Below are 26,207 nucleotides of genomic sequence, written 5' to 3'. Positions count from 1 at the left end.
AAAAAAAAAAAAAAAAGGCAACACAGGGGCAACCTCTGCCCTAGGTTGTGTAAACGCATAAAGCTGTGAGTGGCGGCTTGTTTTTGTTTTTTGTTTTAGCTCGCACATCAGCGCTGCTCCGCGAAGCCCTGACTGCCGCTCTGCTTCCGCGCATGCGCGGAGCCGGCCGGCTCGTCTAAGGAGGGGGAGCCGGGCGGCACCGCAGGACCCCTGCCCGCGGCAAAATGGCGGCGCCCTTCTCCGGAACGGGAGCCGCGCCGCGCCCGGCACGGCACGGCACGGGACGCCGAGGCGCGGTACCTCTCCGGGAAGGGACTGGACGGGACGGGACGACGCGGCGACGGGAAGGCGGTTGGGGCGCCACGCGGTGGGCGGGTTCTGCGGAAAAGGCCCTTCTGCGGGGCGGGGGCGGCGCCGGAGCGGACCGGAGCGGACCGAGCGTGCTGCGGGGTCTGCACTGTGCGGGGCTTCGGGGGGCTGGGGGAGAGGGCGGCGGAGCGGCGGAAGGCGGCGGGGGGGGGGTTGTGTGTTCCTGGCCGACTCCGCTCTGGGTTGGATGGACTGCTCTGTCCCCAGGCATGCTGGGAGCTGTAGTTCTGTGGTGCCGGGCGGCCACGTGGGCTCCGGGGCGCGCGGCCGGTCTTTCCCCGAGCCGGGGCCGGGCCGTGCGCGCCGGGAGGCGCAGGTTGCCGCTGGCTGCGAGCGCGGCTGCCGGCGGTGAGGCGAGCGAGAGCCTTCGGGGGCGCTTCCCCGGAGCGTCGGGCCGGCAGGGGTGGGGGCTGCGGCGGCCAGGCGCGGGTCCTCGCTGCGCTTGATCGTTGGACTGTGCCTCGGAGGTTTTCCTCTCCCTGTGTTCTGACAGCCGGTTCTTTCCTTTTTCTGCGGTTCACCAGGGCAGAAGCAGCTCCCCACCGCTAGGACCCCTGTGGGTTTTGTTGCCGAGCAAAGGTGGCACACCGGGTAAACCGAGAAAAGCTGCAGCTGGTGTGCTGCAGTTGCAGGTTTCCCAGGAGAAAGAGCAGCTCGTCTGTCCCGACTGTTCAGGTATGTCGTAGCGATCTTCGGGTGAAATCGAGGCGTGAAGGGGATTTTGTTGGCTCTTTCAGATAGCTGTTCTTACCGAAGATCCCATTGGTTGCAAAAGGTAGTAGTAACCTTGCAGTATCTACGTTCTGTAGTGTCTGTAGCAAAATATACTGGCGGATAAACAAATGAGCAGATACACATACACATGACTCTACAGCTGAGATTAAATAACGTGTAGTTTTTTCTGTGTTTTATCTTTCAAAGCACGTTGTTGCTAAGCGCCGGAGCTTTTTGCTCATGTTACCGAGGAAAGGAATGGCTGCGCTTCTCCCCCCCTCTTTTTTTTTTCCCTCTCCTCTTCTCCCTCAGTGACAGGGACTTGAAATGTTTTTCTTGCATGTCCACGTGAAAATTAAAAAAAAAAAAAGTAGATGGTGAACACTGACAGAATTGGGTGACTTTTTCAAGCTAGAGAGCAAATAACGTGGAAATTTCTAGTACGTTAGTGTTACTCTGTTAACAAAACCGACGTACTAGCCGCTTGCTGTTCCTAGTTTTTTGGTTTGGCTTGGTTTTCCTTTCAGTAGTCTCCCCAAAGGCCTTTGTAGACAAAACTTTGTCCTGCTTCAGCTTTAAGAATTATCCTAGAAATAATGAACAAGTGCTTGCAGGGCTTTCCAGAATGCTAGTTGTGGTTGGTCAAGAAAGACTTGGGAGGCAATTCCTTTCACAGAATCGTAGAGTGGTTTGGGTTGGAAGGGACACTTAAAGATCACCTAGTCCATCCCCCTTGCCTCCATCAGTGGCATCTTTCACTAGGTCAGGTTGCTCAAAGCCCCATCCAGCCCAGCTTTGAGCACCTCCAGTAATGGGGCCTCCACAACTTCTCTGGGCAGCCTGTTCCAGTGTCTTACTACCCTCACTGTGAAGAATTTCTTCCTTTTGTTCGATCTAGATCTGTCCTCTTTCAGTTTATAGCTGTTGCCTTGCCCTGTCACTACAGGCCCTGGTAAAAAGTCCTTGCCTGTCTTTTTTGTGAGTCCATTATACATGTTTAAAGGTAGTAATGAGGTCTCCCCAGAGCCTTCTTTTCTCCAGGCTGAAGCGTGACAGAGCCCTGCTGCTGGCTTGCAGATCAGTGCCGAGCTACCGGAAGGAGGTTTTTATGTACTTTTCCACTTCCTTCAAAGGGAAGTTGAAGCACAAACAAGCTGACTGAGAACACTCCAAAGTGGTAGACGTGAGACTTTTTGTAGGACGCCAGGTCTTTTCCCCTGTGAGCGGAAGGAAAGCTTGTTCGGGCACAGGTATCTATCACAGAGGGATGCAGCTCTCTCGTTACCACTTCTGCTGACTCCTGAAGCGATCCTCTGCGCTGGTCTGATATCCCTGCCTGTCTGTGGCAAAAGAGTTTGTCCCTCAGATTGCAGAAGCAGCATTGTGGAATTTAGGTTGTGGTAGGTATCGAGGCTGTATTCATGAAATCTCATCCATCTCAAGTGTAGTGGTTTAACCTGGCCAGCAGCCAAACACCACACAGCTGTTCGCTCACCCTCCCCTCTCCCTCTCTGGGATGGGGGAGAGAAACAGGAAAGTGAAGCCTGTGGGTTGAGATAAGGACAGTTTATTAAGACGGGAAAATAATAACAATAATAATGATGATGATGATAGTATTACTAATAATAATGTGTACGAAACAAGTGATGCACAATGCAATTGCTCACCACCCGCTGACCGATGCCCAGCCTATTCCCGAGCAGCCAGCCCCCCCACCCCGGCCAGCCACCCCTATATATTGTTTAGCATGACGTCAGATGGTATGGAATACCCCTTTGGCCAGTTTGGGTCAGCTGTCCTGGGTCTGTCCCCTTCCATCTCCTGCTGCACCCCTAGCCTGCTCGCTGGCAGGACAGAGCGAGAAGCCGAAAAGTCCTTGGCCTGGTGTAAGCACTGCTCTGCAACAATTAAAACATCAGCATGTTATCAGCGCTCTTCTCATCCTAATCCAAAACATAGCACCCTACCAGCTACTAGGAGGAAAATTAACTCTGTCCTAACTGAAACCAGGACATCAAGATACTACCTATCCTTGCAAACCTTGCTTCTGTGAAATCCAAGTCATTGTCCTTACCCCAGTAATACCGAAGGGAGAAATGCTCTATTGAGAAATTATCAGAAAGACAGAATCTGTTTTGGCAAGCCTCCCTTCCTTGGAATCCGTGGATTCCTTAAACTGGCCCTGGCATGAGTATTTGAAGCAAACGCTATCCAAGAAAGAAAAATTATTTTATCTCTCATTTATCATTCTGTAATAGTTCCAGCTGACTTCAGTGACAGCATAATAGCGAAAGTGATTTCACTCTCTACCAAATAAAAACATAAATTACTTCTTTTGACTGTCTTGAAAGAATGGTACTAATAATAAGTAGGTGAGAAAACCAGAACTGTTGCATTTCAGGAATTTTAGGTGGCCTGAGAAACACACAGAGTGCACTAGGGTAGCAGCACAAAAGTATCTCAAAAACGGGCTCCTGCAAACAGAAAGACCTTTGGGGGGTCACTGACATTTGGTCAGAGTGGGCTGACTCAGCCATCATTCTGCCTTCATAATATTTCATAGCAGTTTTGCGATATTGCAGGTCTTCAGCTTAAGGAAGACTTTTTCTTCCAGGGATTTTCCCTACTGCTTTTACTTCAAACATTACCAGGAAACAAAGTTGGAAGTTCTCACGTGTCCATTCAAGGCTAGGAGCTGGTTACCCAGCAAGATGCTTGCTCGAGGCACGGGCTCACCAGCTGATTAAATAACTGTCCTGGGCAGGAGCGTGTGGGACAAAATACTGCAGACAGCACAATCCACGTGTTTGGTTGCTTAATGCCACTGAGCTATGCTTTCATAGCAGGAATGTGTCAGAAGTAGCAGTAATCCAGGGAAATGACACAAACCTGGAGGTAGGCAGTCAGCTTTGTGAGCAGGGAGTGCTGGCGTGGCCCTGCTCCCCTGACTACACCTGTGTGAATCAAGTAGGGGAAGTGAGTATGGGCGTGGTATTTCAGCCCTTTCAGGGAGCTGAACATCACCTGAAAAGATGATGACATCCCTGCCCTGAAGGACCTGCCCACTGCAGTCTGTAGCATTGTGTGCATTTGTAGCTTGATGGGCCTTAGAGTAGGAGACTGTGGGATGCTGGGGCTAGGATTTGATTTGGGGGTTCCCGCCGCAGCCCCACGAGCTTATGTGTTAAGTTTAAGCTTGGAAATAGAGGGGGAGTGAGGGAAGGAAAAAACAAAGCCTTGCAGAGCCTCAGCTCCACCGAGGAACGAATAACAGTCTGTTTGCTTCTGGAAGAACTTCCCACTGCTGAGGATGGATGGGGCGGACCCCAAAAGCTAGATGGGATTGTGTGAGAGCTGGTGATAACTGCCAGCAGGACTCCACAGCTGACGATAGACATCGCTGATTTTGATGTCCATCACAACGGAAAATGCTCGTTTCATTCAATTTGGGGAAGTCATGTGAAACTCGCAGACAGAAACAATATCAGTGAGACTCTGCTATGCAGTCATGTGAAAGCTTAGCATAGCGAAGAAACAGTGTGTACTAGGTAAGGTGAAAAATGGAGTCACACCTCCAAGAAGTCCCAGTTTGTGGCCTTTAAGCTCTTTTTTTGGTGGTGGTGGGGGGGAAGGGGGAGAGAGAGATGAATATTACCCACCAGAAAGGTGACCAAATCCATGCCTAAAAAGGTCAGCTGCTAAAAGCTTTTATAAATGATCTTTGTACTGCAAGTTTCAGTTTTCATGAAGCCAAGTTGAGATAAATCCGAAAATTTCTACGGGTTTAAAAGAACGCTTACTAAAATATTCTTGCCATTCACAATAATAATGGAGTGAGTGAACTTGTTCCACACAGTGACCTTACTTTTTTTTTTTGTATTCCAGCAAATTGTGTACAATCCTAGGAGCGTAGGTACAGTCTTGTGTAGTGTTGTCATTCTGCCCCACCACTCTGATATCTAACAAAGTAATACTTTCTGGATGTTGTCTACGAATTCTTTCCTTCCTTATGTAAGAGGTCGATACACATATCGCCTAGTTTGTCATAGAGCATCGCTGAAGTACTGTTTTATTTGTATTTATGAAGACAGCAGAATGAAAGATAGCAGCTGGGTGACTCCCACCGAGATGGTTATTAGGATAAAACAGTGAAGTTTCTAGCATATATTAAAAAGCCTGGAGGAATTAGCATAGCTTGCAGGAAAGTGTGCTGGAAAGAGATGGTATTTGACAGCAAGCGTGAAAACGTTGTCTTTTTACCAAGAATGATGAGAACTGATGTATCTGCCCTGTGTTTGAGTGAGTGAGTGAAGAGGAGCTGAGCATGGAGTTTGCAGGGGAATTGGGAAATGAATGAGAAATGGAATGAATGAGATAATTTAACCTCCTTTCCATGCAAACCTGTGTTTGTTTTTTTTTTTAATCCCATACTTTTGTTATTATCCAGAATTTTTAATATAACTCTATTTTAACTGGTTCGGTTTTACGGGTAGCAGCTAACTATAAAAAGAATTAAGAACCTGAAGTGTCCTTGGAGCTGCTAACTCTACCTCTGTATCTGTTCCCTAAGAAGATGCCCTGGATTTAAAGATGTGTATTAAATGAAGTATGAGAAGAAACAGCTTCTTCTGACACTTGCGCTCCTTTTCTTCAGCTCGTGCAGAAGGCTGACAGCCTGTCTCACTCTCATCAGTGCTATCCCACCAGCTCCTTTAGGAGCTCAGCACCATGTTTGGCCTGTTGTGATCTTCCCAATCTCCTCATTTCTGTGCTGCAACACCACCATCCGCGAGAAGTCAGGTAGGATCTGAAGACCTTTGACATTGCTAAAGAATCAAACCTCAGCTGTCATTTTTAGCCCTTTGTATTCCAGATGTTTGTTTTGCTGGACGATAGTTTCATTTTTGATTTTGTAATATGTTCTTTGTAGAGGTTATTTTAAGCAGACAAGTAGGTAGCCTCCTTCCTTCAGTGGAATCGTGCGGGTTTTAGCAGAGCTCTGCACATCTGAGCAGTTGCCCAGTGGTTCTGGTCTTGACACGTCTCTAAAACCTTTGTCTGCCTCGCCCCTCCTCTTTGTGTATTAAGATGCATGTCTCTGCAAAAACTATGTACGCTGTGCATAAGATGCCCAGTGGTTATGGGGCATTTTCAGCGTTTCACAGATAAGACTCCATGTTTACTTAATCACTTAAGTGTAGTCCTGGCTTTAAGCGTAGGTGTAGCTAATGATGATTACTGAAGTGGTTATAAAGTTCAAAATGTTTGTGTATATCTGTATAAATATATATATATATACATACATATGTATATGTATGTGTGTGTGTATATATATATATAATGAAACTGAGTCTGTGGAGTAAAAGACTTCTCTGATTGTTGCATATATTCATCTATCAGCAGACTCGTGCAGGCTGATCCAAACTGAGTGCTGTGACTTTTTTGTTGCCTGGAATATGCAATCTGTGCACCCCAGGTGTACCTGGTCTATTAACTATCTCTTATATTGTGCCACCCCGTTAATATCAGTGGATGTACCCAGCACCACCTTGGGGCTACACATAATGTGGAAATTCCTAGTATGTTAATGTTACTCTGTTTACAAAGCTGACATACTAGCCGCTTGCTGTTTCTATTTTTTTTTGTTTTTCTTTTCAGTAGTCTCCCCAAAAGTTTTTGTGGACACGTTGTGTATCTTTTCTGTTCTTCCAGGATTTGTTTGTCAGGAAAGACGACCATGAAATCCGAGGGCTGTGGACAACCATCTACCAAATGGTTGTTGCAGATGCCTTCGGTCACGTCATTTGTCCTTTTAGCTCACCCTTTCCTTTATCTTGAGTTGAATATTTTTTGCAGCGCTATGTTTGCAGTGGTAACATTGCTGCCGAGGTGTTTTTGATTAAAAACGATCTTAACTGTAATAGTGAATTCACTGAGTGTGGCTTTGTATAATGACTCCCATGATCATAACATTTTTTTCCTTTGTCACAGAGAGGAAAAAAGCTCTTTCCAGTGAGTTGGAGAAGGAATTAATTATACCTCTGCCTCATCCTGTGAGACCAGAAGACATGGAGTAACTGTAAGCTGTGATTGTCAGGAGACACTAAAAGTATCGGGTTCCTTCTCTGCCTGCCTCCCAAGGCCTCAGGGATGAGAAATCTTAGGCTTTATGTTTTTCCCTATGAAATACCGTCGTGTTAAGGGGCGTAGCTGGCTAACTGTTACAGGTCTGGTTGGATTCAGGTTACTGAACTATCACGGTCACGGATTCACCAATAACGTAGCACATCCTTGATCTAGTCGCATTCAATGAGAACTATCACGGCTAGGAACAATGCAATGAAGGGCAATTTATTACAGCAACAGGGACATAGGTTCTTTGGATTGCTGGAGATAAATTCACTGTCCGCAAAAGCAAGTGAGCATGCATGAGATACACAGGTACTCATACTGGCTATTAATGTGTTAAAAGGCACAAAGGCTCTAGAGATTTCTAAGTTTCCATGGAGACACCTGGTACAACCAAGTGTTCAAATCTTACCCCACGACAGCAAGGGGAAGAGAGGCTCAGCCCATCGACTGATCCCGGAAGTCAGAAAGGTATCCTTCGTGATGTTATCTTCCCTAACATCCCCTTTCACTTAAGCCAATTTACATTGTCCGCTGATTTATTCTCTTTAGTGACCAGTGATAGGACCCGCAGGAATGGTGTCAAGCTGCGGCAGGAGAGATTCAGGGTAGACATCAGGAAGAGGTTTTTCACTGAGAGGGTTGTCGCGCACTGGAACAGTCTCCCCAGGGAAGCAGTCACTGCACCAAGCCTGTCAGAGTTTGAGAAGCGTTTGGACTGTGCACTTAGTCACATGGTCTGAATTTTTGGGTTGACCTGTGTGGTGCCAGGAGTTGGACTCGGTGATCCATGTGGGTCCCTTCCAACTTGGGATATTCTATGATTCTATGATTATTTTCTGTCCTTGAGTGACTCTAGTCAGGCATATCTTGGTTATGATTGGCAAAAAGTTATCTCACTTTTGTTTAAAGGAGAAATTCAGAGTGCATGCTCAGTGAGGGGTGGTCGCACCTTGGAGGCACGGAGCTTTTGGGATGGAGGTGTGTTTTGATATTATAATGATGATATAATGAGCAAAAGTTCACTAGAGTACAGCGTTTTTTCAAAAACATGACAGGTCGTTGGCTCAGGGTAGCAAATGTGCAGCGTATCGGTCTCGGTGTGCACAAGAGCATCGGCTCCCCATCTCATCACAGAGCCTATCTGTGGTGTCTCCACTCCACTCTACGCTCTGTACTGTTCCTTAGAGTCAGCACACCAAGTTCACCTAGTGCAATAGCATGTAAAGTTGGAGGCCTAGGGAACGCTTAGGTAGCACAGGTACCCTCCACCCTGAAAGCTTCTTCAATGCTGTACATTTTCTTTAAAATGTGAATATTAGTTTAATTTGCCTAGTTACTTCAGGCAATTATTCCACAAGTACCAAAAGTGATATTGAGAAGCATAATTCCAGCATCTCTGTTGGTAATAGCTTCATACTTCTGTGCTTATCCTTGTGGCTTTTCCCTTTCGCATACTGGAAAGGCAGAGACTGTTCAACAGAGTCATCTCTGATCCAAAAACCAAAACTCTGATTTCATCCCAAACCAACACTCTCTGATGTCAGTAGGAGTAAAATTGCTATTACTCTTGGTCATCCTGGCCGTCGCAGTTGTGCCTCTGTTGGGCTCTCTGTCCAACCCTGTTGATCACCCCTGTCCTGCTCCTTGCCCCCTGGGTGGTTTTTCTGGCCCTCTGCCCCGCTGGCTGTCCGTCCACCCAGTTCTTCTCTTGCTGCTTGTGTCCCACTTGTGCTGTTTTCCTTTGTTTTTTTTTCCTCCTTCTGTGCATCACAGCCCATTTCCGCAGGAGGCAACCGTTCCCCATAGGATGGACGCTGAGACGGATGGACAGACCTGCTCGATGCCTGAGCCTCGCAGCCCCCCAGAGGAAGGGGAGAACGTCTGGGCAGGGAGTTCCACTGCAGTCTCCCTGCCAGGAGTCCTGCGCAAGAGTTTAATAAAGTTCGCTTTCTGGCTTGTGCTGCCCTCTGTGTTTGTGGCCTCTGTAAGTGGCCGTGTTGCTGGTTGCAGGTTCCTGGGTGTGGAGGGGGCAGGGGCTGGGGGGTTGGCCCTGTGTTCATTGTCCATGGGGGAGCTGATGGATACAGACAAGCGATCTGGGTGTGGGGGCCACCCTGCTGGAGAGGCTGCAGGCTGGGGGGTGGGGGGGAAGTAAGGACAGCAATGGTGGGGGTAGGCCTGTGCTGTCTTTGCTCCCTGGGCCAGGTGTGGTGGGGCTGGTGTGCTCGGAGGGAGTGATTGGCAAGCGTGACCTGGGTTGGGGCTGCTGCGGAGGAGCAGGTGAGAGAGGGACTGGGGTCCCTGGTGAGGGGGAGGGAAGGGTGTTGGGGAGGCTGGGTCCTGCGCGATCGGCGGCTGGGGTAGGGAAAGCTGCGGGGGGTAGGCGGCAGGTCAGAAAGTACAGATTTTGCTCTGGGGCGGTGGCTGGGAGCATCTTGCCCCAGAGCATGCCGGGAGTTGTGGTCTTTGGGCTATGGGCTTCCGGTCGGCCATGTTGGTTTCCAGAGCACGCCGGGAACTGTAGTTTCATGTTGCCGCTCGGCACAGTGCCATTTAGGATGGGCAGTTACTTCCTCCGCGCCAGTGGAGAGGGGTGCCTTTTCTTGCCGTTTCCTTGTGGTGTTCCACGCGGCTCCCGCCGCTTCCCTTAACGAGCAGATGGCCTGGGAACCTGTGCCTGCCGTTCTGCTTCTGCCCATGCATGGAGCAGGCTGGCGTGGCGGCGCCTGGTGTCACCTGGTGGCCGAACAGCGAGCGGTGCTGCAGGCGAAGAGGCGCTGCAGTGACGCGTTGCTCTCTGCTCCCACCTACTGGCAAAAGGGGGGTACTGCAGGCGGAGGAGACGCGCATGCGCTTTAGCAATTGCCAAACTTTGTGCCCCGCAGCATGCCGGGAGTTGTGGTCTTTGGGCTCCGAGCTTCCTGTCGGCCACTTTGGCTTCTGCGGTATGCTGGGAAATGTCGTTCCACGTTGCTGCTCGGCTTCCAAGCCGGAAGCAACACGGAGACAGGTAGGAAGGGCAGTTGTTTCCTCCGCACCAGTGGACCGGGGTGCCTCTTTTTGCCGCTTCCGTGTGGTTTTCTGTGCGGATCCCACTGCTTCTGTTAACGAGAAAACGTTTTGAGAAGCCGTGCCTGGTTCCACGCATGCGCAGAGTCAGCTGGTGAAAAAGCAGTACCTCTGGCAGGGGCCGGTGTGCATGTGCAGTAGTGGTGCGTCGCCCTATGCCGCCGCCTGCTGCTGGAAACGTAATACTGCAGGCGGAGCGGCTGGGGCAGGGAAAGCCCCGGGCGGGGGGTGGGGAGGGGCGTCGGGCTGCAGGTCAGGAAGCCGGGGGCTGGCTGCGGGGCATCCGCAGCGTCAGGTGATCTGAGGGTCTTGCCCCACAGCGTGCTGGGAGTCGTGGTCTTTGGGTTTCGAGCTTCCTGTCGGCCATGTTGGTTTCCGTGGCATGCTGGGAAACGTAGTTTTTCACGTTGCTGTTCAGCTTCCTAGCTGGGAAGGGCACATTGCTCAGGGCAGTTATTTCCTCCCCGAGACGACGTGGGGTGCGTTTTTCTGCCGTTTTCATTTGTGGTTTTCCACGTGGTTCGCACTGCTTACGTTATTGAGAAAACGGTTTGGGAAGCTGTGTCTGCCGTTCTCAGGATGAGGGCGGTAGCGCCCTCTGCCACCACCTGCTGGCGGAAAAAATCAGTAACGCAGGTGGAGCCATGTAGGACTTCTCAGAGGTAAGAAGCCTTCAATGTATGGGGACCCCTAAACTTGTGCGCCAAGCCCGCAAGACAAATGTCCGTAGCACGGAGCTCAAGGACGACTTCTCAGAGGTAAGCAGCTTTCCCTTTGTTTCCCCATCCTCTCAGGTGCCCTCTTTACGATGCTTGTACACACTTCAGGCTCACAACACTCATTTTCTCCTCTACTTAGTATTCCTAGTCCCCGCCTAACCCCCACCCCCCACTTTCCAAGGACCTATGTGCTCTTCTCAGGTCCCTCCTGAGGTCCTACAGGTCTTTTAAATCTGCTTAGTGTCTTTTCCAGGTTGTACTGTGCCACTATTTTTTCCCCTGCTCCTTTTGAGAATGTCTGTACCCTTCTCAGATCTTGATTGGGTTGGCTTTTTTGGACCCATCTGCATAGCCTTTTGTTTTTTAGATAGTCTACTAAGGTATGTTACTTTGCTTGTGAGTTATTTTACTACATTGAATTGCTTTTTTGTGGTTTGTAATCTGTTACACTCCTAGATTATTTCTACCTATGTAAAGAAAGGTTTCAGCTAATTACAGTCAAAAAAAGTTTTAGTTACCTACTTGCTCATATTGTCATTTCAATAATCAGAACTGAAGCAAAAGCACAGGAATTGTTACTTCTAGTAACACTCCACACATCATTGAGCTAAGCCAAATAAAAAATGCAGCTACTGGTCCTCCTGCTCTCTTTATCCCTTCCTGTGCTTTGCCCCTCCTCCTTCCCAGGTGATTGGGACAGGGTGCCGGGTGGGGCCTAATGGTATATGAGCAGCAGGTGTCCTATATGAGAGCTCATATGAGAGCTCCACCCGAGCAGCTCTTTGGGGGAGGGGAGGGGAGGGGAGGGGAGGGGAGGGGAGGGGAGGGGAGGGGAGGGGAGGGGAGGGGAGGGGAGGGGAGGGGAGGGGAGGGGAGGGGAGGGGAGGGGAGGGGAGGGGAGGGGAGGGGAGGGGAGGGGAGGGGAGGGGAGGGGAGGGGAGGGGAGGGGAGGGGAGGGGAGGGGAGGGGAGGGGAGGGGAGGGGAGGGGAGGGGAGGGGAGGGGAGGGGAGGGGAGGCTCTGTTGTGGTGGAGCTCGGTCGCCCACCCCAGTAAAACCACCACAAGGGAAGATGTTCAGGTGTTTCCCTCTGAGGGTCTGAGGTGAGGCTGTTTGGGCCAGAGGAGCGGTGTGGCAGGTGGTTGCTTGCAAGCACAGTGGTCATTTTGTCCTTTTGTGTTGCCAGGTGGCATGGGTGATGCTGTCTACTCCTTTTGAGCTTGGATCTAATTTCCAGGTACAGAGGCAAGTGGACTGCGGTTTTGAAATGATAAAATGAACTATGGCGTCACTTCTGTTGTTGAGGGATGGGTGCTAATGGTGGCAGCTGAATGTTTATCTTCTGTGTTTTTCTTTGTTCAGGTGGAAACGCAGTGTGCGATACAGGATGTCATGACCCGAGCTGCCTCTGGAGTGACTCTGGTGGGCGATGAAGAGATGTAGCAGTTGCTTTTGGGGTGCGGTTGTCACTGCAGTTATTTTACGACATCAAATAGAGTAAAATTCCAGTTTGCCTTTTCGAGGTGCTGTAAGTGGCTAAAGAGAACAGATGGAAGCATCTGCTCTGTGGGGTAGGTAAGCTGCTGAGGTAAAGGAGGGGATGAGAGTAACTGACCTAAGGGTGCTGTGGCTATTGCTGCTGTGGTTGCTTTCTCTTCTGTTTCTCAGGTGCCACAGGCAAGGTGGACTGTGATAGTCTTCAGAATAGGAGCAAAGCAGGTCACTTGAATGCTGCCTGGTTCCCGAGAAAGGGGTTGTAGAGGAGAGAAGCTTTCAATATTCAAAGCTGAAGCAAAAGCATGGGCATTGCTGCTTCTAGAGACACCCCAGTTCTCTTGTCTGCACTCTGCATGGTGTTGAGCTAAAATCCAAATGAAAGAAAAAAAAAAAACACAGCTGCTGCTTGTCCTGCTCTGTCTACTTTGTTGTTTCTTGCCCCTCCCCTTTCCCAGGTGCTTGGGTTTGGGTGCTGGGTGGGGCCAAATGGTATATGGGCCCCAGGCAAGGCATGAGGGAGCTCCTTCTGCCTGGGCTGCTCTTAGGGGTAAGTGCTTTGTTTTTCCTTCTGTCAGTTGCAGGGTTCTTTAGGTGGGTCAGAGTCTCTGGATTTCTAGATTGCAAGTGCTTGGAATTCACTTGTTAGAGGGCTATTTAGCAGAGGTTGCCAGCTCGCTCGTTTTTGGGACGGTGGTCTACGCTTCTGTTTTGGGGTTATTTTAATCTCGAGATGTATCAAACCTCTTGTGTAACTCTCCAGAGGACTAAAAAGAGCTTGTTTACACACTGCAAGAGGCTTGACCACAGGCGCAGTATTACCAAGAGACTGAGCAGGGTCATACCAGAGTTACCTTTTTCATCTGTAAAGGGTAAGTCTGTGATTACCCCTGCTGGGGCTGTTGTGTGTGCATGGCTTTTTGGCATTTGTGGAGCTCAGTTGTTTTTGTGTGTATGTTCTTACTTTTTTTTTGAAGGGCAAATTGTGTGCTGAGTGTGGTTGGCAAGAGGAGGTGGGGAGTTGTCTGGCAGGGGAGCTGTTCAGGACTGGTAGGTTTGGTTTCTAGGAGCGTGCGGCATCCTTCCTGACGTGGGATGCGACTGATTGTTGGGCAGGAATGTTCCAGCTGTGGTGTGTCTTAAACAATGTAGCTTGTGTAGTGTGTGTTGTGCGGCCCAGGCAGAGTTTGCTGTGGCGCCGTGAGTGAAGAATCTCAGTTAGAGCTGGTGAGCAGCTGAAGTAAAGGAGCTGGGAAGAGAGAGGTATTGCCGCAGGTACGCTGTGGCTGTGAGGTGCCTCAGTATGGGTGACTCGTTCGGTGACAAACTGGAGCTGATTGATATGGTGATGCACGAAGGGTTAAGAAGAAGGTTACTCAGGGGCATAGAGTGGTAACCAGGCTAGAATAAGAGACAGTGGGAACCAGTAAGAAGGAGTTGTTAGGCTCGGATGGGCCTATAGCGGGCTATGCGTGATCAAAAGGAATGCACCAATCAGAAGCCTGTAACTATGTTTGCCAGCCATGTGCAGCGCGTGTAGGGGCCCAGAAAAACTATGTAAGATCTGGCATCGGGGCAATTAAAGGTCTCCATTTCTCGACTATCTTGGAGTCCGTGTCGTCATTCCCTTCAAATGGTAACCCCGTCGTGATAAGGGGTAGAGAGATGCTGTATGGGCATCCGGAGGGAACCCAGCCGAATGAATCAAGCTTGCAGCTGGACTGCAGCTTCAACCCTGGGACATGGCCTGAAGGACAGGTGAGCGGCTGGGCATTCACGATGGGAGCCAATATCTCAGCAGAAGAGGCAATAGTAAAATTATTAACGCAATTATTAATAAAAAGGGGTGTAAAATATGACCCGTTTAAGATAAAGCTACTATCGAAGTTTTTGCAAAAGCAAGGGGTCCCCTCGATGGTCTCAGCTGTGTTTCTTGTAAAGACTTGGGAACAAGGGGGGAGAAAGTGTGGGAGGCAGCATCAAGTGGGGGATACAAACGCTGCTGGGCTGTGGGCCCTCACCTTGCTCCTCCCTGCTGCCAGAGGGCAGCACCACGGCGGCGGGCAGGGTCCAGCACCAGTGGCAGTCCCCGGAGCAAGGCAGGAGCTCACCGGAGAGGAAGAGCCATGGCTCGCCGGGCTGCAGAGCTGACAAGTTAAGACCACCTTCATCAAGCCCTTCCAGTATTATTCGCCGGACTTCCTCGTTGGACACACTTGCTGCTCCCTATCTTGCTGGACAGTGGCCTCGTGATAATCGTGGCCAAGCTGTTCCATGTATGTGAGACAAAGCCACTCAGGCTGAAAGTGCCTGGGCTGAATAATATTTAGAAAAGAAGAGAAGCTCACACAAACGTTCAGCATCATGGGGCAATCAAATGGTTTTGCAAGATGTCTTTTGTATGAAAAGGTGTATTTTATAACAAAGACTTTTGTGGTGTGTAGCAGATAGTGTTTAAAAGACACTTTTCTGGTGACAATTCTCTCCCCCCTTTCCCCACACACACTTTTTTTAGTAGGGAAATTTCTTTTTACTTGGCTGTTTTACAGCTACTGGGACCAAAGGATTGCTGAAGTATTTCAGCAGTCTCAAATTATGTGACCTTGCTGAACAGCCTCAGCCCTAAACAAAATAAGACAAGTTAACGTGTTTGAAAATTTTAAAATTGAAGAGTATCTAAAAAGCAGTGTTAGTCTGTGGTGTACTTTTTTTGTTGATATCATAAATTTGTGTTTCAGGTAAGTCCCACGTAAATAACTGTCTTATAGCAATAAACTTTACTGAGCAAGTAAGCGTAAATCACAGTGGCCTCTACAAGTCCTGCATTCAGGGTGCATTGAGCCCCTCTTTAAAACATTATGCAAAAGTTCAGCAAATGAAAAATGTACCAGGAGGTATTAAAATATTAGGTCTGTTAAACTAGTAAATGAGCAGAATTTGATTTGCTATCTTTCTTCCCATTAAAATAGAGAGATGTGTGCAGATGGGACTAGAGAGCTCTGTTTTCAAGTAACAGCTCTGATTTACACTGAAGAAATTGTTGAGGGGGAGAAGGTTTTAAAGGTAGTGGGTTTGTGCATCAGATTTGCGTGATATGACCAGTTGATGGTTCTTCTCCAGTTTTTGCGGATATTAATTTGTTCTGAAACAGTTGCAGAGAAAGTCAAAGTCTAAGATATACTGCTTTAGATAGGTTGTTTAAAACTGGTATGACTGGATTCACAGAAGATGGGCTCATTCAGGTGAAGGAAGTCTGTGATTCTGTTGATTGCTGTGGCAGCTCTACTTTAATGTGAATTCACACTACAGACTCAGAATTAAGTAAATACAACAGCTCTTGTTTTAAGGCCAGCTTTTACATGTATGCACCCAAAAATTAGCCTTAAATTTCACATGTGCTGTCTTGTGCCATAGCAGAGCTGCAAGGTAAAGTATTTAAATCAATTTCAAAATCTCTTTGAGAGTGTGTAGAACTTTTTTTAAAAAAAAACCTCTTATGTATAGAGTTGGAATATTTGGCTTTCTGGGGGGTTAATCTGTGCGTTGTTCAAGCACAGTCTTAATGAAAGAGTTCAAGTTCTTTTAGCACACTTTAAAACCTAACTATGCATAGGCCTAGTCAGTTCCTTGATTAACTGCTTTGGAGCTTAAAAAAGAAACCCTTAATGTGGTTCAGCTGTCCTTTCCTTGCTTGATGCTGTAGTCCTGTAGCAACAAATTTAAGTACTTGAGAAAGGAAAAGATAATGATTATTTTGTTTATCGCGTTTGTTGCAATTATAATAGTTACACCATGCCTGCTGCAACGATTGCAAAAAATGATTAATTGTTCGTGGCACACAATTTGGCTTGTAGAAACAAAGAAAGGGGGAATTATGGGTGACGCGTTCGGTGACAAACTGGAGCTGATTGATATGGTGATGCACTAAGGGTTAAGAAGAAGGTTACTCAGGGGCATAGAGTGGTAACCAGGCTAGAATAAGAGACAGTGGGAACCAGTAAGAAGGAGTTGTTAGGCTCGGATGGGCCTATAGCGGGCTATGCGTGATCAAAAGGAATGCACCAATCAGAAGCCTGTAACTATGTTTGCCAGCCATGTGCAGCGCGTGTAGGGGCCCAGAAGAACTATGTAAGATCTGGCATCGGGGCAATTAAAGGTCTCCATTTCTCGACTATCTTGGAGTCCGTGTCGTCATTCCCTTCACCTCAGGGTGTGATTTTCTCTTGTATCTGCAGGTGCCTAGTGCAGTCTTGGACAGGGAAATCCCCATGTCATGGAGCAGTGAGGGAAGGTGAGAATGTTGTGAGCGAGGTCATCCCTTATCGGAAGCGAAGGGAAAGACGTTCAGGTGTTTCCCTCTGAGGGTCTGAGGTGAGGCTGTTTGGGCCAGAGGAGCGGTGTGGCAGGTGGTTGCTTGCAAGCACAGTGGTCATTTTGTCCTTTTGTGTTGCCAGGTGGCATGGGTGATGCTGTCTACTCCTTTTGAGCTTGGATCTGATTTCCAGGTACAGAGGCAAGTGGACTGCTGTTTTAAAATGATAAAATGAACTATGGAGTCACTTCTGTTGTTCTGTTGTTTTCAGATAGCCTAGTCAAGTGTGTGATTTTTCCTGTGAGTGATGTTATTTCATGGAATTGGTTTTTCTTTTTTGGCGTGTCATCTGTGGTGCTCCTAGATTTTTCTTCCTATGCAAAAAGAAAGGTTTAAGCCAATGCCAGCTGAAGATGATCAGTTACTTGCTTGGTCATATTGTCCTCTCAATATTCAAAGCTGAAGCAAAAGCCTGGGGATTGTTGCTTCTAGAAACACCCCACTTCTCTTGTCTGCACTCTGCATGGTGTTGAGCTGAAAACCAGATGGAAAAATAAAAAAGGAAACCACAGCTGCTGCTTGTCCTGCTCTGTCTACTTTGTAGTTTCTTGCCCCTCCCCTTTCCCAGGTGCTTGGGTTTGGGTGCTGGGCGGGGCCAAATGGTATATGAGCCCCAGGCAAGGCATGAGGGAGCTCCTTCTGCCTGGGCTGCTCTTAGGGGTAAGTGCTTTGTTTTTCCTTCTGTCAGTTGCAGGGTTCTTTGGGTGGGTTGGAGTCTATGGACTGATGCGTACCGGTTTCTACTTGGAAATGCACATCTCTTTGAGGTAAGGGTTCGAAGGATCTGTTAGAGGAAAGCAATCTATATAGTAGGAGCAGGTGCATTTATTGCATGCAGCTCTTCTTCAGGTGAGTAATTGTTAGAGCGTGTTTACGGATAGGGTGGTAATGTTAGCTTGTGTGCTCTAGGTCCCTTAAAATTTTACAGCTTGATTGGGGCTTCCTGTGAGTCTTGGCCTGTATGTCAAATATTATGCAAGTTCCAGCTGTGGTGGTAAAGTGATGGAGCAGGGTTTAGGAGAACTGGCTCATGGAAGCTCCCTGTGCAAGCATGTATCTGAAAAGAGCAGAAGGAGGCAGGTAAGGTGTAGTCTTTTCCAGGGTTAGGGGCAGTTTGTTATATTTCTGGAGCTTTTGCCTGTGGTTTGGCTGGCTGTGGAGTCTTTAGACCTTGCAGCCTTCTAGATGTTAAGTGCTTGGAATTGACGTACTAGAGGTATGTTTAGGAGGGGTTGCTGGCTAACTTGTGTTTGGGAAATGGTGGTGGTACGGTTCCTTGACTGCATAAGCGCAGTATTACCTAGAGAGTGAGCAGGCTCACCTTTTCCATTCGTGAAAGATAAGTCTGTGATCGTGGCGCCGCCCGGGGAACATTTGTCTCAGATCGAGCTAACCTGCAGCTGAGGTAAAGGAGCTGGTGCGAGGGAGGTATTGCAGCAGGTACGCTGTGGCTGTGAGGTGCCTCAGGGTGTGCTTTTTGAGTTGTCTCTGCAGGTGCCTAGTGCGGTCATATTTGCCTCATTGGTGCTTTATTCAGCATTTCTCTCCCATCAGGGAGTATCCATTTTCCCTCAGACTTCGTGGCTCCTGATTCCTTAAAGAAATCTCTCTTAAAATTTTTTAGTTCTTTCTTAGTTTTCAACAATTCCCTGAATCCTCTCTCGATTTATTCTCCGTTTTCCCTCAGACATTAGGTGCCTTAAATACCTGACTTCTCTTTCTACATATTGTAATTTATTTTTCAATACTCCCAAGCCCTGCTTTCCCAGAAAGTTGAATAGCTTGTTAGTAGCTTCCTTCACAACTGTTTTCTCGTGTTCTGACAATAAACGATCATCCACATTTTGTAACAGAAATTCCTCCTTGGGAGGTTGGAATTGCTCCAAAATCTGTTCTAGAACTTTGCCCAAATTAATCGGTGGCCCTGTAAACCCCTGAGGTAAAACTGTCCATATGTATTGTTGCTTCCGCCCCCACTTCAGAGTCTTTCCAGTCAGAGGTGAATATATCTTTGCTCTCAGGGCCCGAGAGCACTCCATTAATACCACTGTTATTCCAGTCTAACAATTTACTATTTGAATGCCCAATTTCATCATCAAATCCCTTCCCAACAAGTTAGTCCCTGCCTTGGGTACATACAATAATTGCCTAGAGATCATTTTATCCCCTAGTCTCAGCTTGGTATCCCCCAAAGGTGGCACTGTTATCCCAGCCCCCATCTACCCCCATCACTTTTTAGGGTTTCATTAGTTAATTTAATCCCTGATACTTTACAGGCCGGTAATGACCTAGCTGCCCCAGTGTATTGGGTTTGATGGCAAGGTTTGGGGGGGGGCTGCAGTGGCAGCCCCCCACGTGGAGAATCCAGAAACCTCCCCGTAGCAGATAAGGGACAATTTCATCCGGCCCCAGAGGGGCTCACCGCTGCCCAGAGCCAAGCCATGAGCAACACAGTCCGTGCCTCTGTGAGAGCACATCCATGAAAACAAACGAACAAACAAAAACCTGCTGCTCAACAGCAGCTGGGAGAGTGAGGAGTGAGAAACCTCCCCGCAGACACCAAAGTCAGCACAGAAGGAGGGGGTGGAGGCGCTCCAGGTGCCGGAGCCGAAGCCCCCTGTGGCCTGTGGAGACGCCCCTGGTGGAGCAGGCTGCCCCCCCCCCATCCCCCCCCCTTGTCGATACTTGGGAACCTGACCAAACACCACAGCAAATATACCAAAACTTCTAGACTGTTACTTAGATAATGCCTACATCCTCTTTCCCTGCTCATTCAACTTTCCCAACTCATTCAAAAAAACAGCTCTGTCAAACATTACATACCCCACCTTTAACACCTTCAATAACCCTTTTTAACACTTCTTCTTATCTTTCTCCAGCCTGTACTTTCACCAAAGTCTCAGTCATTAGCCAACTTAATTCCATACCTTTCTCCCTCATCCCATTTTCCTTCTCTCCTCCTTCTTCCACTCCGGATATTCCTACCTGAAGTGGCCAGCCTGCCCACACTTAAAACATCCCATCAAAGCCTGTCCCTGCTAAGATTCAGGCCGCAACACGGGTAGCTTTCCTTGCCTGCCATTCCTTCATCTCTCTTCCTCTCTTTTCCATCCTGGCCCTGACTCCCCCTGAAGATTTTCTTCCTCTTTCTCCAGCCCTCTGCCTGACTACTTGCTACACTGTCAATACCATTAGTTTCACTCTGTGCTTTTCCTTCTCATCTCCCCTCTTGACACACACGTTCAGGGCCTCCCACAGGAGGGCCCCCCAGTGACTGTTCACTACATCCCCCCCCACCTTCTGGAGCATTTTCTGTGTATCTTGCCAGGCTTCAATCACAAAATGAACTTTCAAGAGCCCTTGGGATACCGGGTCCTCAGCATTCATCCCCAAGTACTTTCTCATTCTGACCCCAAGTCTCTCATGATTTCTGTGTTGCACACTATTATTCTTCCAGCCAGGATCAGCAAGTGGTTATTTCTGCCTTGCCGGTATTACCCCTGGTCCTGGAGGATGAGTTCTTTCCCATTTTTGTATAGCAGCTCTCCTCCTGATCATTCCCATTTCTTTCCCTGTAAACAACATATTTATATACATAATTTCCACCCCCCCGAGTATAAGTTAGGTCCTAGGAAACTCCTAATCTCTCTGCTGGTAAGGAGGGGGGGAAGTTCACTTAAGGGGATACACAGTTAGTGTTAGTACTGTTAGTATCCGGAAGGCAAAATTCTCAGTACCTCTTCTACCTTGTTTTAATTCTTGCCAGAGCCTAGAGTACGCTCTTCTCTAGGGACAGTGTTAATTGCAGTCCCTGTCTCCTTTCCTGGAGCGGCTGCTGCTGCCACCGGTGCAATATTAGGATTATAGGGAGCATAACTTGGCTCCTCCTCCAAAAAAAAGGAATCTTATCGTTTACACATAAATTTCAAGCCTGAATTTTTATCAGGCCTGTATTTTGGCCAAAATACTGCTGTTTCCTTAATTGGTTCTTTTTGTCTTAGTAATTTATTCTCGATTGCAATGGCGGGCGCCCCACAAGCAGGAGAGCGCACCTACTACTAGTTCCAAAACACAGTTTATATACTTTTTGATGACAGGACCCTCCCCTGTTTCCCCACTGGAGTGGGTAATCCAGGTTCACAATCTATCTGATGCTTCACAGGCAATGCCTGGCCTTCAGTTTCTGGCCTGTTTTTGAGATGGTAATGTTTCCTCCCCTTATCTGGCTTGACTTAACATAGTGATTTTTACCTGATTGCTCTAAGGAGTCTGGTTGTCTGCATTTTAGGAGGTCACCTGCTGAGCTTTCTTATCACTGTAAGCATATCTCAATACCACATTCCTTCCTTCTAAACTATGTAACACTGCAAAAACATTTCTATTCCCACAAGAGTGAGCAGGCTCACCTTTTCCATTCGTGAAAGATAAGTCTGTGATCGCGGCGCTGCCCGGGCGCATTTTCGCGCAGCGCCGCTTGGACACATTTGTCTCAGATGGAGCTAACGAGCAGCTGAGGTAAAGGAGCTGGTGCGAGGAAGGTATTGCAGCAGGTACGCTGTGGCTGTGGGGTGCCTCAGGGTGTGCTTTTTCTGTTGTCTCTGCAGGTGCCTAGTGCGGTCTTGGACAGGGAAATCCCCGTGTCACGGAGCAGTGAGGGAAGGTGAGCGTGTTGTCAGCCTGGTCGTCCCTTAACCGAAGTGAAGGGATGTAGTGGGTTTATGTGGCAAGGTTTTGGTAGCAGTGGGCTCTAGGGGTGCCTTCTGTGGGAAGAGTCTAGAAGCTGCCCCACGTTAGGTAAGGGCCCCAGTGCTGAGCGGAGCCAATAAGTGGTGATGTTTGCGTGTCTGTGAGAGCATATTTAAGAAAGGAAAAAAAACAAACCACACGCTGTGCCACACAGCAGCTGGGAGAGCAAGAGGAGTGAGGAACAGCCTTGCAGGCGCCAAGGTCAGTGAATAAGGAGGGGGAGAGGTACTGCAGGCGCCGGAGCAGAAGTCCCCAGCGGCCTGTGGCGAGGGCCATGGTGAAGCAGGCTGTCCCCCTGCAGCCTATGGAGTACCACGGTGGAGCAGGGTTCCACGCTGCAGCCGGTGGAGGAGACCATGGTGGAGCAGGTGGACCTGCACTGATGGAGGCTGTGGCCTGTGGAAGACCCCTGCCGGAGCAGATTCCGGGCCGGACCTGTAGACCGTGGAGAGGAGACCACGCAGGAGCAGGTGAGCTGGCAGGAGCTGCTGCCTGTGGGGGATCCAGGTTGGAGCAGTTTGCTCCTGAGGGATGGACCCCGTGGTATGGACCTACATCTGGAGCAGTTCTTGAAAAGCTGCTGCCTGTGGGCAGCCCACACCAGATCAGTTCACCAAGGACTGTATCCTGTGGGAGGAACCCCACAGCACAGGGGATGAGGGCGTCCGAGAAGGAGTGGCGGCGAAGAAGTGCTATAGGCTGACCATAAACACTGGTCACCTGCACCGCTGGGGGGGAGAAGGTGGAAGAGGGTGGTTGTGGGGGGAAGGTGCTTTTGGTTGCTTTCCTTCGTTTCTCGCTTCTGTAGGTTGTGTAGTAATAAGCAATAAATCTTACTATCTTCCTATGCTGAGCGTGTTTTGCCCGTCACGATATTTACTGTGTGACCTCCTCTCCTCGTCCTTATCTTAACCCTTGAGCCCTTTTCATCATATTTTTTCCCTGTTATTCTTTGAGGATGGGGAGTGAGAGAGTGATTGTGGTGGAGCTCGGTTGCCAACCCCAGTAAAACTACCCCAGGGGAAGACGTTCAAGTGTTTCCCTCTGAGGGTCTGAGGTGAGGCTGTTTGGGCCAGAGGAGCGGTGTGGCAGGTGGTTGCTTGCGAATACAGTGGTCATTTTGTCCTTTAGTATTCCCAGGTGGCATGGGTGATGGTGGCTGGTCCTTTCGAGCTGTGCGTTGTTCAAGCACAGTCTTAATGAAAGAGTTCAAGTTCTTTTAGCACACTTTAAAACCTAACTATGCATAGAGCTAGTCAGTTCCTTGATTAACTGCTTTGGAGCTTAAAAAAGAAACCCTTAATGTGGTTCAGCTGTCCTTTCCTTGCATGATGCTGTAGTTCTGTAGCAACAAATTTAAGTACTTGAGAAAGGAAAAGATAATGATCTTGTTTATTGCGTTTGTTGCAATTATAATAGTTACACCATGCCTGCTGCAACGATTGCAAAAAATGATTAATTGTTCGTGGCACACAATTTGGCTTGTAGAAACAAAGAAAGGGGGAATTATGGGTGACATGTTCGGTGACAAACTGGAGCTGATTGATATGGTGATGCACTAAGGGTTAAGAAGAAGGTTACTCAGGGGCATAGAGTGGTAACCAGGCTAGAATAAGAGACAGTGGGAACCAGTAAGAAGGAGTTGTTAGGCTCGGATGGGCCTATAGCGGGCTATGCGTGATCAAAAGGAATGCACCAATCAGAAGCCTGTAACTATGTTTGCCAGCCATGTGCAGCGCGTGTAGGGGCCCAGAAGAACTATGTAAGATCTGGCATCGGGGCAATTAAAGGTCTCCATTTCTCGACTATCTTGGAGTCCGTGTCGTCATTCCCTTCACCTCAGGGTGTGCTTTTCTCTTGTCTTTGCAGGTGCCTAGTGCAGTCCTGGACAGGGAAATCCCCATGTCATGGAGCAGTGAGGGAAGGTGAGAATGTTGTGAGCGAGGTCATCCCTTATCGGAAGCGAAGGGAAAGACGTTCAGGTGTTTCCCTCTGAGGGTCTGAGGTGAGGCTGTTTGGGCCAGAGGAGCGGTGTGGCAGGTGGTTGCTTGCAAGCACAGTGGTCATTTTGTCCTTTTGTGTTGCCAGGTGGCATGGGTGATGCTGTCTACTCCTTTTGAGCTTGGATCTAATTTCCAGGTACAGAGGCAAGTGAACTGCTGTTTTAAAATGATAAAATGAACTATGGAGTCACTTCTGTTGTTGAGGGATGGGTGCTAATGGTGGCAGCTGAATGTTTATCTTCTGTGTTTTTCTTTGTTCAGGTGGAAACGCAGTGTGCGATACAGGATGTCATGACCCGAGCTGCCTCTGGAGTGACTCTGGTGGGCGATGAAGAGATGTAGCAGTTGCTTTTGGGGTGCGGTTGTCACTGCAGTTATTTTACGACATCAAATAGAGTAAAATTCCAGTTTGCCTTTTCGAGGTGCTGTAAGTGGCTAAAGAGAACAGATGGAAGCATCTGCTCTGTGGGGTAGGTAAGCTGCTGAGGTAAAGGAGGGGATGAGAGTAACTGACCTAAGGGTGCTGTGGCTTTTGCTGCTGTGGTCGCTTTCTCTTCTGTTTCTCAGGTGCCACAGGCAAGGTGGACTGTGATAGTCTTCAGAATAGGAGCAAAGCAGGTCACTTGAATGCTGCCTGGTTCCCGAGAAAGGGGTTGTAGAGGAGAGAAGCTTTCAACATGCAAAGCTGAAGCAAAAGCATGGGCATTGCTGCTTCTAGAGACACCCCAGTTCTCTTGTCTGCACTGTGTATGGTGTTGAGCTGAAAATGATATTAAAAACAACCACAGCTGCTGCTTGTCCTGCTCTGTGTACTTTGTTGTTTTTTGCCCCTCCCCTTTCCCAGGTGCTTGGGTTTGGGTGCTGGGCGGGGCCAAATGGTATATGAGCCCCAGGCAAGGCATGAGGGAGCTCCTTCTGCCTGGGCTGCTCTTAAGGGTAAGTGCTTTGTTTTTCCTTCTGTCAGTTGCAGGGTTCTTTGGGTGGGTTGGAGTCTATGGACTGATGCGTACCGGTCTCTACTTGGAAATGCACATCTCTTTGAGGTAAGGCCTTGAAGGATCTGTTAGAGGAAAGCAATCTATCTATATAGTAGGAGCAGGTGCCTTTATTGCATGCAGCTCTTCTTCAGGTGAGTAATTGTTAGAGCGTGTTTACGGATAGGGTGGTAATGTTAGCTTGTGTGTTCTGGGTCCCTTAGGATTTTGACAGCTTGATTGGGGCTTCCTGTGAGTCTTGGCCTGTATGTCAAATATTATGCAAGTTCCAGCTGTGGTGGTAAAGTGATGGAGCAGGGTTTAGGAGAACTGGATCGTGGAAGCTCCCTGAGCAGCAGGAGGCAGGTGAGGTGTAGTCTTTTCCAGGGTTGGGGGCAGTTTGTTATATTTCTGGAGCTTTTGCCTGTGGTTTGGCTGGCTGTGGAGTCTTTAGACCTTGCAGCCTTCTAGATGTTAAGTGCTTGGAATTGACGTACTAGAGGTATGTTTAGGAGGGGTTGCTAGCTAACTTGTGTTTGGGAAATGGTGGGGTACGGTTCCTTATTTGGGGGTTCTATTTTAGTCTCTGGGTATATCAAGGCATTTGCGTAACTGTGCAGAGGATTCACAAAGAGCCTCAGTATGCATGGCAAGGGCCTTGACTGCATAAGGGCAGTATGAGGAAGAGGCTGAGCAGGGTCACCGTTTTCATCTGTGAAGGGTAACTCTGTGATTGTGGCACTGCCCGGGGCTTGTTTTCGTGCGGCGCTGCCTGGACACATTTTGGCACAGTGCTGCCTGGTCATGAATCTCAGAGCTAACGAGCAGCTGAAGTAAAGGAGCTGGGAAGAGAGGTATTGCAGCAAGTATGCTGTGGCTGTGAGGTGCCTCAGGGTGTGGTTTTCTCTTGTCTCTGCAGGTGCCTAGTGCAGTCTTGGACAGGTAAACCCCCATGTCATGGAGCAGTGGGGGAAGGTGAGAGTGGTGTCAGCGAGGTCATCCCTTATCGGAAGCGAAGGGAAAGACGTTCAGGTCTTTCCCTCTGAGGGTCTGAGGTGAGGTTGTTTGGGCCAGAGGAGCGGTGTGGCAGGTGGTTGCTTGCAAGCACAGTGGTCATTTTGTCCTTTTGTGTTGCCAGGTGGCATGGGTGATGCTGTCTACTCCTTTTGAGCTTGGATCTGATTTCCAGGTACAGAGGCAAGTGAACTGTTGTTTTAAAATGATAAAATGAACTATGGAGTCACTTCTGTTGTTGAGGGATGGGTGCTAATTGTGGCAGCTGAATGTTTATCTTCTGTGTTTTTCTTTGTTCAGGTGGAAACGCAGTGTGCGATACAGGATGTCATGACCCGAGCTGCCTCTGGAGTGACTCTGGTGGGCGATGAAGAGATGTAGCAGTTGCTTTTGGGGTGCGGTTGTCACTGCAGTTATTTTACGACATCAAATAGAGTAAAATTCCAGTTTGCCTTTTCGAGGTGCTGTAAGTGGCTAAAGAGAACAGATGGAAGCATCTGCTCTGTGGGGTAGGTAAGCTGCTGAGGTAAAGGAGGGGATGAGAGTAACTGACCTAAGGGTGCTGTGGCTTTTGCTGCTGTGGTCGCTTTCTCTTCTGTTTC

The 26,207-nt window shown here is 48.7% G+C and overlaps 1 non-coding gene across 50 annotated transcripts in view; it reads left to right on the top strand.

The window, feature by feature from the left end:
* The window catches only part of LOC308198093, a 28,635-nt gene that overhangs the window by 2,170 nt on the left and 258 nt on the right, over positions 1-26,207 (top strand). Inside the window, exons 1-20 of one of the 50 annotated variants that reach the window (XR_013953594.1) lie at positions 526-717; positions 894-1,044; positions 5,738-5,883; positions 7,075-7,162; positions 8,989-11,042; positions 12,189-12,239; positions 12,365-12,573; positions 12,671-14,254; positions 16,732-16,867; positions 16,951-17,001; positions 21,473-21,528; positions 21,769-21,815; positions 21,916-22,084; positions 23,484-23,619; positions 23,703-23,753; positions 23,879-24,087; positions 24,185-24,957; positions 25,511-25,646; positions 25,730-25,788; positions 25,906-26,205. This is a non-coding gene — a transcript (uncharacterized protein). The other 49 variants (XR_013953623.1, XR_013953624.1, XR_013953587.1 and 46 more) reach the window with 49 other exon arrangements.

Source organism: Anser brachyrhynchus (genome assembly GCF_964034855.1).
Source record: "Anser brachyrhynchus genome assembly, chromosome: 7".
Taxonomy (NCBI): Eukaryota; Metazoa; Chordata; class Aves; order Anseriformes; family Anatidae; genus Anser; species Anser brachyrhynchus.
This window is presented reverse-complemented; position numbering and strand designations above follow the sequence as displayed.